This window comes from Bombus affinis, chromosome 17, assembly GCF_024516045.1.
Source record: "Bombus affinis isolate iyBomAffi1 chromosome 17, iyBomAffi1.2, whole genome shotgun sequence".
Classification (NCBI taxonomy): domain Eukaryota; kingdom Metazoa; phylum Arthropoda; class Insecta; order Hymenoptera; family Apidae; genus Bombus; species Bombus affinis.
Genome location: NC_066360.1, coordinates 5,119,666 through 5,133,099, shown reverse-complemented (window position 1 = coordinate 5,133,099; position 13,434 = coordinate 5,119,666). Strand labels below are relative to the sequence as shown.

General features: G+C 35.5%; 1 long non-coding RNA gene across 3 annotated transcripts in view; it reads left to right on the top strand.

The window, feature by feature from the left end:
- LOC126926358 (uncharacterized) overlaps positions 1-13,434 on the top strand; it is a 32,397-nt gene that overhangs the window by 6,793 nt on the left and 12,170 nt on the right. For 2 of the 3 annotated variants that reach the window (XR_007714502.1, XR_007714500.1), the window contains one exon: positions 1,291-1,636. This is a non-coding gene — a long non-coding RNA (uncharacterized LOC126926358). The other variant, XR_007714501.1, reaches the window with a different exon arrangement.

Genomic DNA, 13,434 nt, shown 5'->3' with positions numbered 1-13,434 from the left:
TTTGAATTGAACTACTCAGCTTATCACAGGTCGTTCATGTTTGTTGATTCTCAGTCTCTCCTTGTTTTTCACTCGCATTGTTCCTTTCTATGTTCGACACGTCTACCACTTCAGTTTCGACATTTGGAATAGTTTATGTATATCCATTATCGCAACACTTGGATTCCGATGTTCATACAATTACAAAATATCGAAAAATCAAAAAACGCAATAACAGTTGAGAAAGAGTTATGCCTGCAGACGAAGTTTAGCCAGTTCATCAATTAAAATATATACACAGTAGGAACATTTTAGCATTTTGATGATACTCTGGGATTTACAATAAAACAATTATATAGCTTTTCTTTATTAAACATCTACTACTGACTATAGAAATAGTGGCAGGTAGTATTACTCGATCCGAGACCTAATATGGACGAGGCAACAATACAACAATAAAACATCTTCGATGTTTATATAAATGCAAATACATTGTAATTTTTTTTATCTCAAATGGGAGTAAATGCCAAATAAAGTACTATACGAGATCTGTATCTGGTTTCTTCTCAGTCAGGCAATTTTAATATACGAGATACCTTGTCTCTTGACATCAATGTGCTATACTCGTTTTATCTATGTTACTTTCGCTTATTATTTATATGAAATAATCTTTTAACAGGTAATCACTTCCTAAAATATTATGCCAGCGCCATTTTAAGAAGCATGGATGTCCGTGTCGATCATTATTTACCCGAAATCATCAAACAAAACCATAAAAAATACGAATAGATGGAGAAGCATACTGTATCCCAACAACCAACAACTTTATTACAAAATCAAAGAGAAAGAGAAGATGTACAAGAAAGACAGCATGTTATCGAAAAACAGTTGATCAGAAAAGGAGGGCAAGAGCGAAAAGAGCGACATCAATGCTGCTACTATCACTACCAACAGTAGCAAGAAGCGGTTGGCGGTGGAGTAAAATAAGAAGACGAAATTGAATTATTTGTTAATGTACCAATGCTAGACTATACAAGAGTAACATCATGATTCGCTGACAACGAGGATTCAATTGAAAGGCCAAAAATTGGATCACGGACAAGCTGCGACTTTTAAATTGTGGAAAGCCTAGGGAGTTTCCGAGAAATAGAATTGCAAGATGAACATGCTCAGCTGTTGAAAGAAAATAAAAATTTGGAAGCACGAATAAAATATGTCAAATAAAATCTCAAAAGAACCGAAATGTCCAGAAATCAATTGCGTGTAAAGTTGAAGGGATTGCATGCCTTGAGGTGCAATCATTTATGTAAGGTCAAAATACATGCTCAAGTTCGGAAAAGAAAAAGTTGCAAAAAGATGGTCTAAGAGATAGAAACAAAAAAATATACTGCGCCAGTAAAAATTGTACAACTAAAAAATTCCTTGAACATGAATCACGACATTTTCCTCCAAAAAGAGGACGCTTCGTCGTAGAGAGTGAAGGTGCGCTTTCCTGCTGGCCCCGGAAACTCCTTTATTCGTAAGATAAAGCAAAACGATCACTATGAAGCCAGCATATGAAACAACCGTTTTCCGAATTCCATAGTTTCTGCAGAATCGATTCCTTCAATGATTCTAGGAGCATTCAAAGAATAACATTTCGTTACAGCGGAGGAAGGTCCGCGGCTGAGAAGATATAAAGAAAGAAAGACGCAGGTCTCAAAAGTCAAAAGCAAAGGCGAAAAGGAGTTGGGATTTCCTCGACGATAGAAATCTACACTCATAATACACGCCTTTGACTGAATCATTTTGGATGATTTCCCTTTATAGAATAGTCTATTTGTGTAGAGATATACATACATATTAGATATGTCCAATATTTTTAAATGTATTATATATTTTCTTTGCTTTTGTTACTAAATGATTATATTGACATTTTGTACTATTTTTATTTTTACTTTTTATGTATCGTGGTCCAAGAATATAGGAAATCATGAATTTTTTTCCAAGGCAACGTGCAGTTTATAAATTACTTTCATCCCTGAGCCACTTTGTTATTCTCATACTTGTCTATTTCGGATAGAAAAGTAGATATGAACTTTTCTGTAAACCCGTACGATTAAATAGGATTCCATAATGTGAAACCCAAAAGGATCTTGTTTATGCTATTGTGCAATCAAATATTGTAGATTCCTAATTTTAAGCTTTAATAAATAGGTTCTTGTATATGTTAAATTGCGACCAAGTAGGGCAGATCTTTAACTTTATAGATCCTTTCGTGCGTTATTTTCAATTGAACTCAGCACTTAGCTGTATGGTGCAGCACTAGTAATTCTGTCGCAATCGTGAAATACCTCGTTTGTAGTTGCGAAGCAGTTATCTGATGATAAGTCGACGCAGTGTACTCTTGCTCAGTAGGTTTCATAGGACGACCGCCATCAGGATCGTTAGGGGATACCGGACGATATCATATGCGTCGGTGACTGTCCTTGTGGTCTCTCCTCCGTTGAAGCTCCAGGCCTTGGCGTTTCAACGAGTGTACGAAGGCTAGAGGAGCCTAAGCTCAAGCGGGGACTCTCCCCCACCTGCGGCTGCGACCCGTGACGTTCGGCGGGAAGCTATATGAAAGGTGTAGGAGCGGTGGCGCATCGACCTACTCCCGAAGGTTCGTGGCCACCGCGCCTTAGTTCGATCCTGCCAAACTGGGTGGCTTGGAAAGACCGCGGAGGGCTTTCATTTTCCTTCCGGATGACGCAGGTGCTCGCAGGTCATGGAGTACTCGGGGAATACCTGCAGAAAATCCGAAAAGAGGTAACGTACACCAGTCACCACTGCGGTGAGGGCGAGGACATGGCCCCAACACATGTAGGGAATTTTGTCTGGCGTGGAAGACCCCACGTCGTATTCTACGGCTAGCAATTGGCGAGAGATTGGACTCCTCGTCAGTTGTCAAAGCGATGCAGAGAGGGCGACAAGAATTCCTCGCAGTTCGCTCATATTGCGAAGGGGTAATACTGGTGAAGGAAAGAACAGAGCGGGAGAAGATGAGAACATTCCACCCTTACAGGATTCCGTGCCGAAGGAAGGCCATACGCCGTCCTACGTGGTCATAGTGGCTGACCCGCCGAGGAAGATTTGGATCTCCTCAGAATTGCATGACGACCCGGAGGATAGCGTTGAGGGGAGTGTTCCCTCCCAATGCCCCAACTAACCAAGGTACTACTCCCTCGGACAGGAGAAGACGCAGTGATGCTCTGGCAGTAATTCGAAAGAGAACTCGGAGCATCCCGGCTGAGCGTCAGGCGAACCATCGTGGGGTTTTAGTCGTTATAGTCCGACACTACCCCGCCGCTTCCAAGAGCGATGGGGTATCCATGAAGATTTCTCCATGTATACAAAAACAAAGTTGCGAGGCAGTTAAAAGAAATTAAGAAAGCTTAAGAGCACTACTAACAGTATAAAATCTGTTAAAAAGATTAAACGCGGACCTTACTAAACTTATGAATCAGTACTGTTCAAAATAATCCTCAATTTGCGTGCTTAAATCTGAACAAATTATTTATACAGGGTGCCCAGCGCAATGGTCATTACAATTTAATACACACTACTAATAATCTTATAAAAAGATGTTCTCAACTAAATTTAGTTATTGGGGAATCTAATATAAATTGCATTACAAATAAATGTGAAAAAGGTTTCGCATAAAGGATAGTGTCCAAACTATAAAATTTGTTACCTGAATACGTCGTTTCGAAGGTACCTTAGATCACTAAAGTGGAAACTGAAGATCATTTTTCACGGAAATGAACAGTTTGGAACTTACTAATATTTGATGATCAAAGATCTTTACTGTAGAAATGCGCGTAAAATCATGATTACATAAAGAGGCAAAATAAATGATGACACAATCAGCGACAACGCTCCAAATGTTCAAAAGCGTACAGGGTAATCAACGCAGTAAGTTAAAAGTACCAAAGTTAGGAAAGGTATATCGTTGAAATCTATGAGCACATCACACAAGATCAGGCTGGCCAAAAAATTTTGTACGCGTTATTTCTTCGAAAACCGATCATTATTTTCGGCTGCAACAACCTCAAAACCTCTCAAATTGTTTTCAATAAAAATCTCAAAGTCACTTTTACAAATTTTCTTAAATATGCATAACTATTTCTATCTGTTGTTGTAGATAACGTCGAGATAAATTGAGGAATAACAAATAAGCTTATCTATTATTAATAATATGCTTACATCAATCCGAAACAAAATACGGTTTTTTATTGAGCGTGCAAAATCATCTCGCTATTTAACTCAGAAGCAATGTCATCGATCAATAAGCTCGTTTGCATTCTGTATGTATATATATACTTGTTATAGACATATACAGCCGTCTTAGTTTTGATGAAAGATCACGCGCAATGCAGCAAAGCTTGAGATAACCTACAAAAAACAAGGTACACATCCGTGAAGACGTATCTACAAAAGTAAAAAGCAAATTAATAAGCACATAATTTAATGTAGTTAACTAAATAAAAACGAATGACAATTGAAATTAAGTAGAGATATTTTAGCTGAAAAATTTTTAACTAAGAGAGATAACTCAGGCCATGATGTATCTATTTGTGCTACATCTGTATTTCGTCGTCTGCGGTGGACGAAAGACTGAATCTGTGCAAATTAGTTTTTATAAGTCTTGTGAAAAATTCATCGTTTATTGAGTATTTATTCCCATGAAGAAGCCAAACATTTTTTCAAACGGCAACGAGGAATCATCTGAACAAAATGCAAAAAGTTTCATTCTGATTGATTCATGCATCCATGTTCGATGTAAAAGATTCAGATGTCGTAGAATGATATATAGAATACAATAATATATATACAATACCAAAATCCTTACAACTCCCAGTTCTTTATAAAACGCAAAAGATTTCATTTGATTAAATTATCCGGGGCAAAATAATCGATGGATTTATGTAAAAAGAATAAATATTAAATTGATAACATTCTTCTTTTCGAAGTTGATTAAGGACATCATCTGGCAACTATACATATTTACTAATTGTCTGTGAACTGTTTACTAGCGAAGATGAAGAAAAGCGGTCCTCCAACGGCTCCGTGTTCGGTCACACGGCATGTTCGCTCGTTATCAAGGAAAAGCAACAGACAAACGACAACATAATTTAGGGAGGAATCGACAATTGGAGTGGATTGGTTATAATCTTACAATCAGCAGCGTTTCTGTACCATAGGAATGGTATACGATGGTGGGGTAGCGTTTGTCTTTTGGCAGACAATGCTATAAAATACATTTTATTATTAAGAGTTCAAAAGCATGGAATTAAAAAAATTATTTAATGTAAAATAGCAATTTTTTTGTAAAAATATTGCCACCTGCAATTTTTCCCGACTTTACGTGTTTTGAAGGCTAATTGAATTGGTCAATTGCAATTTTAGGGTAACCAATAGACGTGAGCGTTCACCTTCTTCTTCCATTAATTCTTTCTCATCCAATGAATTTGCAAACATTCCAAACCGCGTGCTACCCCCATCCTTATCTCGGAACTACTAACGAATCTTGGGAAAACCAAATTTTACGCAGATTTACTCGCCTGTCGACTACCGCAGATAACCGAACATGATGTCCATCTTAATCCACATATTAATAATTGGCATATCTAAATTTTTATGTTATTTTATAATGTTTTGTGGAATTACTCTTCTTTATTTCGATATGTTATACCAATTTAGTTTATTTTTGGAACGTCGTATTCCCGGATACCTGCGTTTTCTTGTGTAGCTTACTTCAGGAATTTATGTGATAAACTTACAGAGATTGGTTCGGTGAGAAAATATTTACATCTACAGTAACAACAGTCGACACCGAGAGTATCATCTGTATCACTTTCCGAAAGAAAACAATCCTCTTTATAAAGAATGAATTTGAAAAGTTGGTAAGTACAATGTATTCGTACTGTGCATACGTGTGTTTTGTATCTGTTAATGTTTTATATTAACACATTAGCGGCTAGTATTTCTTCGGTTAAATTTCATATCTGACCTCCATCCTGTCTGACCTTTTTGACATTTTCTGATAGCACTCATGTGAACAGAGAACGGAGACAACATATGAATATTTCTAATATAAGGAACCAATGGTTCAAACGCTTTGCTTTTTTAAAGTTTGGTACCTTTAGCCTACTGTGCTTATTTTTACGTAATAACCATTTAAACGGTTAATTTAATTATTTATTCAAACACATATTGCGTTCAGAATAGCGGAATGTCGCTTTGCGATCAATGTTGTGAGATCGTTCCGATTAAAATGTGTTAGCAAATATGCTCCGAACTATGTAGTGTTTGGTTTTATTTTAATTATAAGACTGTAATTAACCTGTTGATAAAAGTTTTATCACAAATCAAGACGAGGAAAATTTAAATTTTGAGTTGAACTACTCAGCTTATCACAGGTTGCTCATATTTGTTGATTCTCAGTCCGTCCTTGTCTTTCACTCGCATTGTCCCTTTCTATGTTCGACACGTCTACCACTTCAGTTTCGACATTTGGAATAGTTTATGTATCTCCATTATCGCAACACTTGGATTCCGATGTTCGTACAATTACAAAATATCAAAACATCGAAAAACGCGATAACATTTGAGAAAGAGTTGTTCCTGCAGACGAAGTTTAGCCAGTTCTTCAATTAAAATATATTCACAGTAGGAACATTTTAGCATTTTGATGATATTCTAGAATTTACAATAACACAATTATATAGTTTTTCTTTATTAAACATATATTACTGGCTATAGAAATAGTGGCAAATAGTATTACTCGATCCGAGACCGAATATCGACGAGGCAACAATTTTTCTGAAACTTCCATCAACATGTCCATCATATTTCTGTAATTAGAATGACACGCAACACGATATAATTTGTTAAAATCGGTCAAGTATTGTAAGTTTTTTCGTAAACGAATGACGACTCAATAAGGGGGCGATCGCTGAAAAATGAATCTCGCAAATTTTCACCCAACGATTTTACGTCCCTGTGCACCCCAAACTTTGGAGCGAGCCGGCAAATCCGGTTCTGTTCCACATACAGCGCAGTTCTTTTTTCAATAACTGATATCTTCGATGTTTATCTAAAATGTACATACATTGTGATTTTTTTATCTCAAATGTAAGTAAATGCCAAATAAAGTACTATACGAGATGAACTATTCTTTTAACAGGTATTCTCTTCCTAAAATATTATACCAGCGTCACTTTGAGAAGCATGGATGTCCGTGTCGATCATTATTTACTCGAAATCATCAAACAAAATCATACAAATAATACGAACAGATGAAAAAGCATGCTGTATCGGCACAACCAACAATTTTATTACAAAATAAACGAGAAAGAGAAGATGTACAAGAAAGACAGCACGCTATTAAAAACAGCTAACCAGAAAAGAAGGACAAGAGCAAGAACAACAACATCTATGCAACTACTACCGCTACTAACAATGGCAAGAGGCGGACGAGGGAGAGATAAAATAAGAAGAAGCAAAAAATGAATTATTTGTTAATATATCAATCCTAGACTATACAAGAGTATTGTTATGACAACAAGAACTCAATTGAACGGCTAGCGATTCAATCACTGACAAGCTGCGACGTTCAAATTAAGGAATGCCTAGGGAAAACATTCCGAGAAACAGAATTGCAAAACGAAAATGCGCGGTTTCTTGTATATACTAAATTACGACACAACAGGTTAGATCTTTAATTTCATAGATCCTTTTGCACGTTAATTTCAGTTGAACTCCAATTTCATCTGTGTTCGTAACCATGGACTACATATGTAACGGCACGATACCATTCGCACGATGACACGAACTGTTTATTCGCGACATAATACCGTTTGTATATTGTTGCGGGAGATGTTATCTCCCGACACAATATTCGTACTACACCATCGTTGAGATGTGCCATGAGTGTGTTTCTTTATAATTACAACTTTTGTTATAATAAAGAAATGCACAAGGTATCTCGTCCATGACGTAGTGTGACTGTGAACGATATTGTATCATAATCGCGAAATGACTCAGCCGTATTATCGTGTCAACAGTATAGTATCGTAATAGATCTTGTCCATGGTTAAAAGTAAATTAACACTGCCCTTACCAGACCCGTGCAAATGATCATTTCAAAATATTAATTTAAAATTGTACATTCATTGTTATTTATCTCGTTCATCTAACTTTTGCAAACATTCTTATATTAACACAAATTGAGCATTTAATTGATCAGATAATATAAGAATTTACTTAACGTCAGATGAACAAAAAAATAAGAATGAATGTGTAACTTTAGATTAAACATTGAAGCCGGTCATTTAACCGGATCTTTTTAAAAAGATTGAAATCGAACAATGTAAACTTATGAATCAATATTGTTCAAAGTTGTCGTAATTTAGTTCGTTTTCAATTCCGTATTTAAATCAGCACAAATTTTACCAGAGACGAAAGAGAGATAATCTTACTTTATATAATATGACATTTATAATATAAAGAATGTAATAATTACGGTAATATTAAAAATATAAGAATTAATAAAATTGAATAATGGAAATCTAAATAAATGCATAATTATTATGACAATTATTAAGAGCATTTAATCATTGAAGACTAAACCTACCAACACTTCCTGTCTATCTATCTTACCGTGTGCGGTTAGAATGACCGCTGATACAAGAGTAATAGTTGTTTTGATATATCATAGATAATGGTTAATTTATAACTAAATGTATATAAAATGATGAACTTTCATAAAATTTCGTTCAAATTTACTTTTGTTTAATTTCAATTATAGTCTTAAATAAAATTACACTTTTATTTATATACAGATATATCTTATCCAACTTGGCTGCATTTTTGATAAATTATCCTATTATCAAATATATATTTGCCGCATAAACATTTCCCGCATCTTAAACAAGTTTCTTTGTAATATTTTAACCTTTACAGCTTTTTACTTGACAAATTTTTTTAAGCAATGAATCTGAACTTGTTGATAATTTTATTGCATGGTTTCTTTCCCGCATTTCTTTCTTTATATAAAAGTAATGTATGCAGCAGGTCTGTAACAATTTTCCGAATTCTCAGTAAATTGGCTCATACTGTAGATACCATTGCAGACTTATGGGTTCGTAAACGTTGGCTTCTTTCACTCTTCTTATCAAATCGTACAAACCTCGTAATTCCAGAAAAGTCACTCCTGCATATTGTTTTTGAAAAAAATGCTGGTATCCAAATTTTATTCCGCAAATATGAGACGTCTAATTTTTTATTTGATATGCACTGCGGGCATATAGCAGAGTAATAAATGCATCTAGTTTTGTTGCATCTAGATCCCTCTTAGTCCTCAATACTCTAAATGCTTCTTCTTCCGTACATTTTATTATGATCCCTTTATACGGTGATCAATTGTAAGATAAAATGTCGTCGTTACTTGTCCTTTCATTGTATGCCATTTGGTATATCCCTAAACATATTATAAACTGATATCCTGCCAGGTTTGGGACTAGCATCTGTTTCTTTACAAACTGTTCCATCGGGCCCAGTTTCATTGTCTGCTGTAAACGATAATTTCTTTCATTCTAGCCCTTACGTAAACCATTATTTATTATATCCAACTCTGACTCGGTTGTAAATAGCATTTCATGTGTTTCCATGCTGTTTTCAGTTGTTGAAGTTTCTTGGTCATCGTACACTGAACAGTATTCTTCTAAGTCCCTTATTTCTTTTTTTTAAATCGTGACATTTCCAAATATTTATCGCAGACTAATACCATGTACGGAATGCAAAGTTATTGTCAAATTTGGTAGGTTTTACTTTTCTTCTTATAACAACGATCGTTTGTTACGATCGTTTGCGGAGAGACGCGGTTGTCACGTAAAATAAAAAGCAGGAGGCTCGAACGAAAAGAAAAAATTAAGATAACAAAAAAAACGAGAGAATTTATTTCTTGTATTCTGAATTTACACTGACTGCGATTTTGTTCTGAGTTCCAGCCGTGACTTTCCAAGACTGAAGCTCTTACAATTTGACTTTTTGTGGCATCTGTTTCTTCTTTGTTTGTCATCCCTCAATATCCCCACTACCCTGTAGGCGTACGTGACCGTTGTCACGCTTCTAGGACATTCGGTGGAAGGACCGTTAGGATACAGATGACTCATTAGGCACTTCGGCGATATACATTGTCGCCAAGCCCGCCACATCTCTATCTCCATCATCGGTCCATCGGATTTGAAGTATGCCGGTCGTGACACGGTCGTAAGGAAAACGCGTGAGCGAGAGGGGTAAATTCTCACTACGATTCTAATAATTGTCGCCACGAATTAGTCGTTTCCTTGTTTCGATTAAGATAACAGAGGTGGTACAAATAAGTTTAACACTGAATTAACAGGGTTAATATAAAACTAGTATATTTAACAATATTTCAAATTATATAATGAACGCGTCACAAATTAATTAATGATAAATACAATTAGTTTGTTAGTAATTCGACCCGACTTTATGATAGTTCTCGATGTATCTGTTAGACTAAGAGATCTGGATTTTATTCGTCTGAACCTCTACATGCATTCCGTTTGAATCCTCAAATGATACCGTTGCCCTTCGATTTTTCTTTGTCTTCGCTGCGAGATGATCCCTCGACGCTCGGTTCACTCCACCGTTCGCGCCGATGATCACCTATGCCACCTTCTTTGTGTAGATGAAATAACGGATCGAAGGCGAATCGACGTTTCTAGAACTCGCTGCTTGACGGCAAATATGCGCTTGTCGCTACATTGTATATATTTCGCCGGTCCTATAAGACGATATCTATTGCCACATTGTAGTACCACGAGCGACGGTGAAAGACACGGCCTATGGTAAGCCTCGTGGCGTAACAATATTCATTTGTATACATATGTATTTCGTTGCCTACGGTAGAAGGCAGACTGAATCTGCGTAAAATTTGTTTTTATAAGTTTTATGAAAAATTCATCGTTTACTGAGTCTTTATTCCTGCCAAGAAGACAAATAATTTTTCAAACGGCATCGAGGAATCATCTTAACAAAATGCAAAAAGTTTCATTCTGAGTGATTCATATATCAATGTTCATGGTAGGAGATTCATCCGTCGTAGAATGCTATGTAGAATACAATAATATACATAGAATATAAAAATTTTTATAATCTCCAGTTCTGTACAAAATGCAAAAGATTTCATTTGATTAGACTATCCTGGGCAAAATAATCGCCGCATTTATATAAAAAGAATAAATATTGAATTCGTAAACTTTCCCTATCCGAACTTGATTAAAGACATCATCTAGCAACTGCAATATTTACTAACAGTCTGTGAGCTGTTTACTAATGAAGGTGAAGGTAGGCTTTTCTCCAACGGCTCCGTGTTCGCTCACACGGGATGTTCGCTCGTTGTCAAGGAAAAGCAACAGACAAATGATAACACATAACTTAGGGAGGAATCGACAATCCAAGTGGATTGGTTATAATCTCACAATTAGTAGCGTTTCTATATTATGGGAATGGTATACGATGATGGGGTAGCGTTTGTCTTCTGGCAGACAATGCTATAAAACACATTTTGTTATTAAGATTTCAAGAACATGGAATTAAAAAAATTATTTAATATAAAATAGCGACTTTTTGTGTAAAAATATTGTCACCTGCAATTTTCCCCGATTTTACGTGTTTTGAAGGCTAATTGAATTGGTCAATTACAATTTTAGGGTAACCAATAGACGTGAACGTTTACCTTCTTCCACCAATCATTTCTCACCCAATGAATTTGCAAACATTCCAAACCGCGTGCTACCCCCATCCTTATCTCGGAACTTCTAACGAATCTTGGGAAAACCAAATTTTACGCAGATTTACTCGTCTGTCGTCTACCGCATATAACCGAAAATAATGTTTGTCATATATAGAGCGTTAAATGATACCTCATATAGACATCTTTATTCGTTAATTTTATTCTTTTTTTTGTGGATACTTCTGCAACTTATTATATCTTTCCGACGTCATTATCGCCCAAACCACTATTATCTTTATTAGCTTGCTTCAGATTTTTATGTTATAATTTTGCAGAAAGTGGTTAGGTGAGTAAATATTTGCGTCTACATCGAATGTAACAACAGTCGACAACGAGAATATCATCTGTATCACATTCCCAAAGAAGAGAGTCCCATTCATAAAGATTGAATTTGGAAAGTTGGTAAGTACATATTAGTCGTACTGTGCATACGTGTGTTTTGTATCTGTTAATGTTTTATATTAACACATTAGCGGCTGGTATTTCTTCGGTTAAATCTCGTTTCTGACCACCATTCTTCTTAACTATTTTGACATTTTCTGATAGCACTCATATAAACAGAGAACAGAGACAACATATGAATATTTCTAATATAAGGAACCAATGGTTCAAAAGCTTTGCTTTTTTAAAGTTTGGTACTATTAGTCCATGAGCTTATTTTTACATAACAACCATTTGAACGATTAATTTTATTATTTATTCAAACACATATTGTGTTAGCAAATATGCTCCGAATTATGTAGTGTTTGGTTTTATTTTAATTATAAGACAGTAATTAACGTGTCGATAAAAGTTTTATCACATATCATGAAGAAGAAAATTTAAATTTTGAATTGAGCTACTCAGCTTACCACAGGTCGTTCATATTTGTTGATTCTCAGTCTCACCTTGTCTTTCACTCGCATTGTCCCTTTTTATGTTCGACACGTTTAAAACCTCAGTTTCAACATATAGAATAGTTTATGTGACCCCATTATCGCAACACGTGGATCCAGATTTTCGTACAATTACAAAATGTCAAAAAATCAAAAAGCGCAATAACAGTTGAGAAACAGTTGTGCCTGCAAACGAAGTTTAGCCAGTTCATCAATCAAAATATATACACAGTAGGGACATTTTAGCATTTTGATGATATCCTAGAATTTACAATAAAACAATTATATAGCCTTTCTTTATTAAACATCTACTACTGGCTATAGAAACAGTGGCAGGTAGTATTACTCGATCCGAGACTTAATATCGACCAGGCAACAATACAACAATAAAACATCTTCGATGTTTATATAAATGCAAATACATTGTAATTTTTTTATCTCAAATGGGAGTAAATGCCAAATAAAGTACTATACGAGATCTGTATCTGGTTTCTTCTCAGTCAGGCAATTTTAATATACGAGATACCTTGTCTCTTGAGATCAATGTGCTATACTCGTTTTATCTATGTTACTTTCGCTTATTATTTATATGAAATATTCTTTTAACAGGTAATCACTTCCTAAAATATTATGCCAGCGCCATTTTAAGAAGCATGGATGTCCGTGTCGATCATTATTTACCCGAAATCATCAAACAAAACCATACAAATATACGAATAGATGGAGAAGCGTACT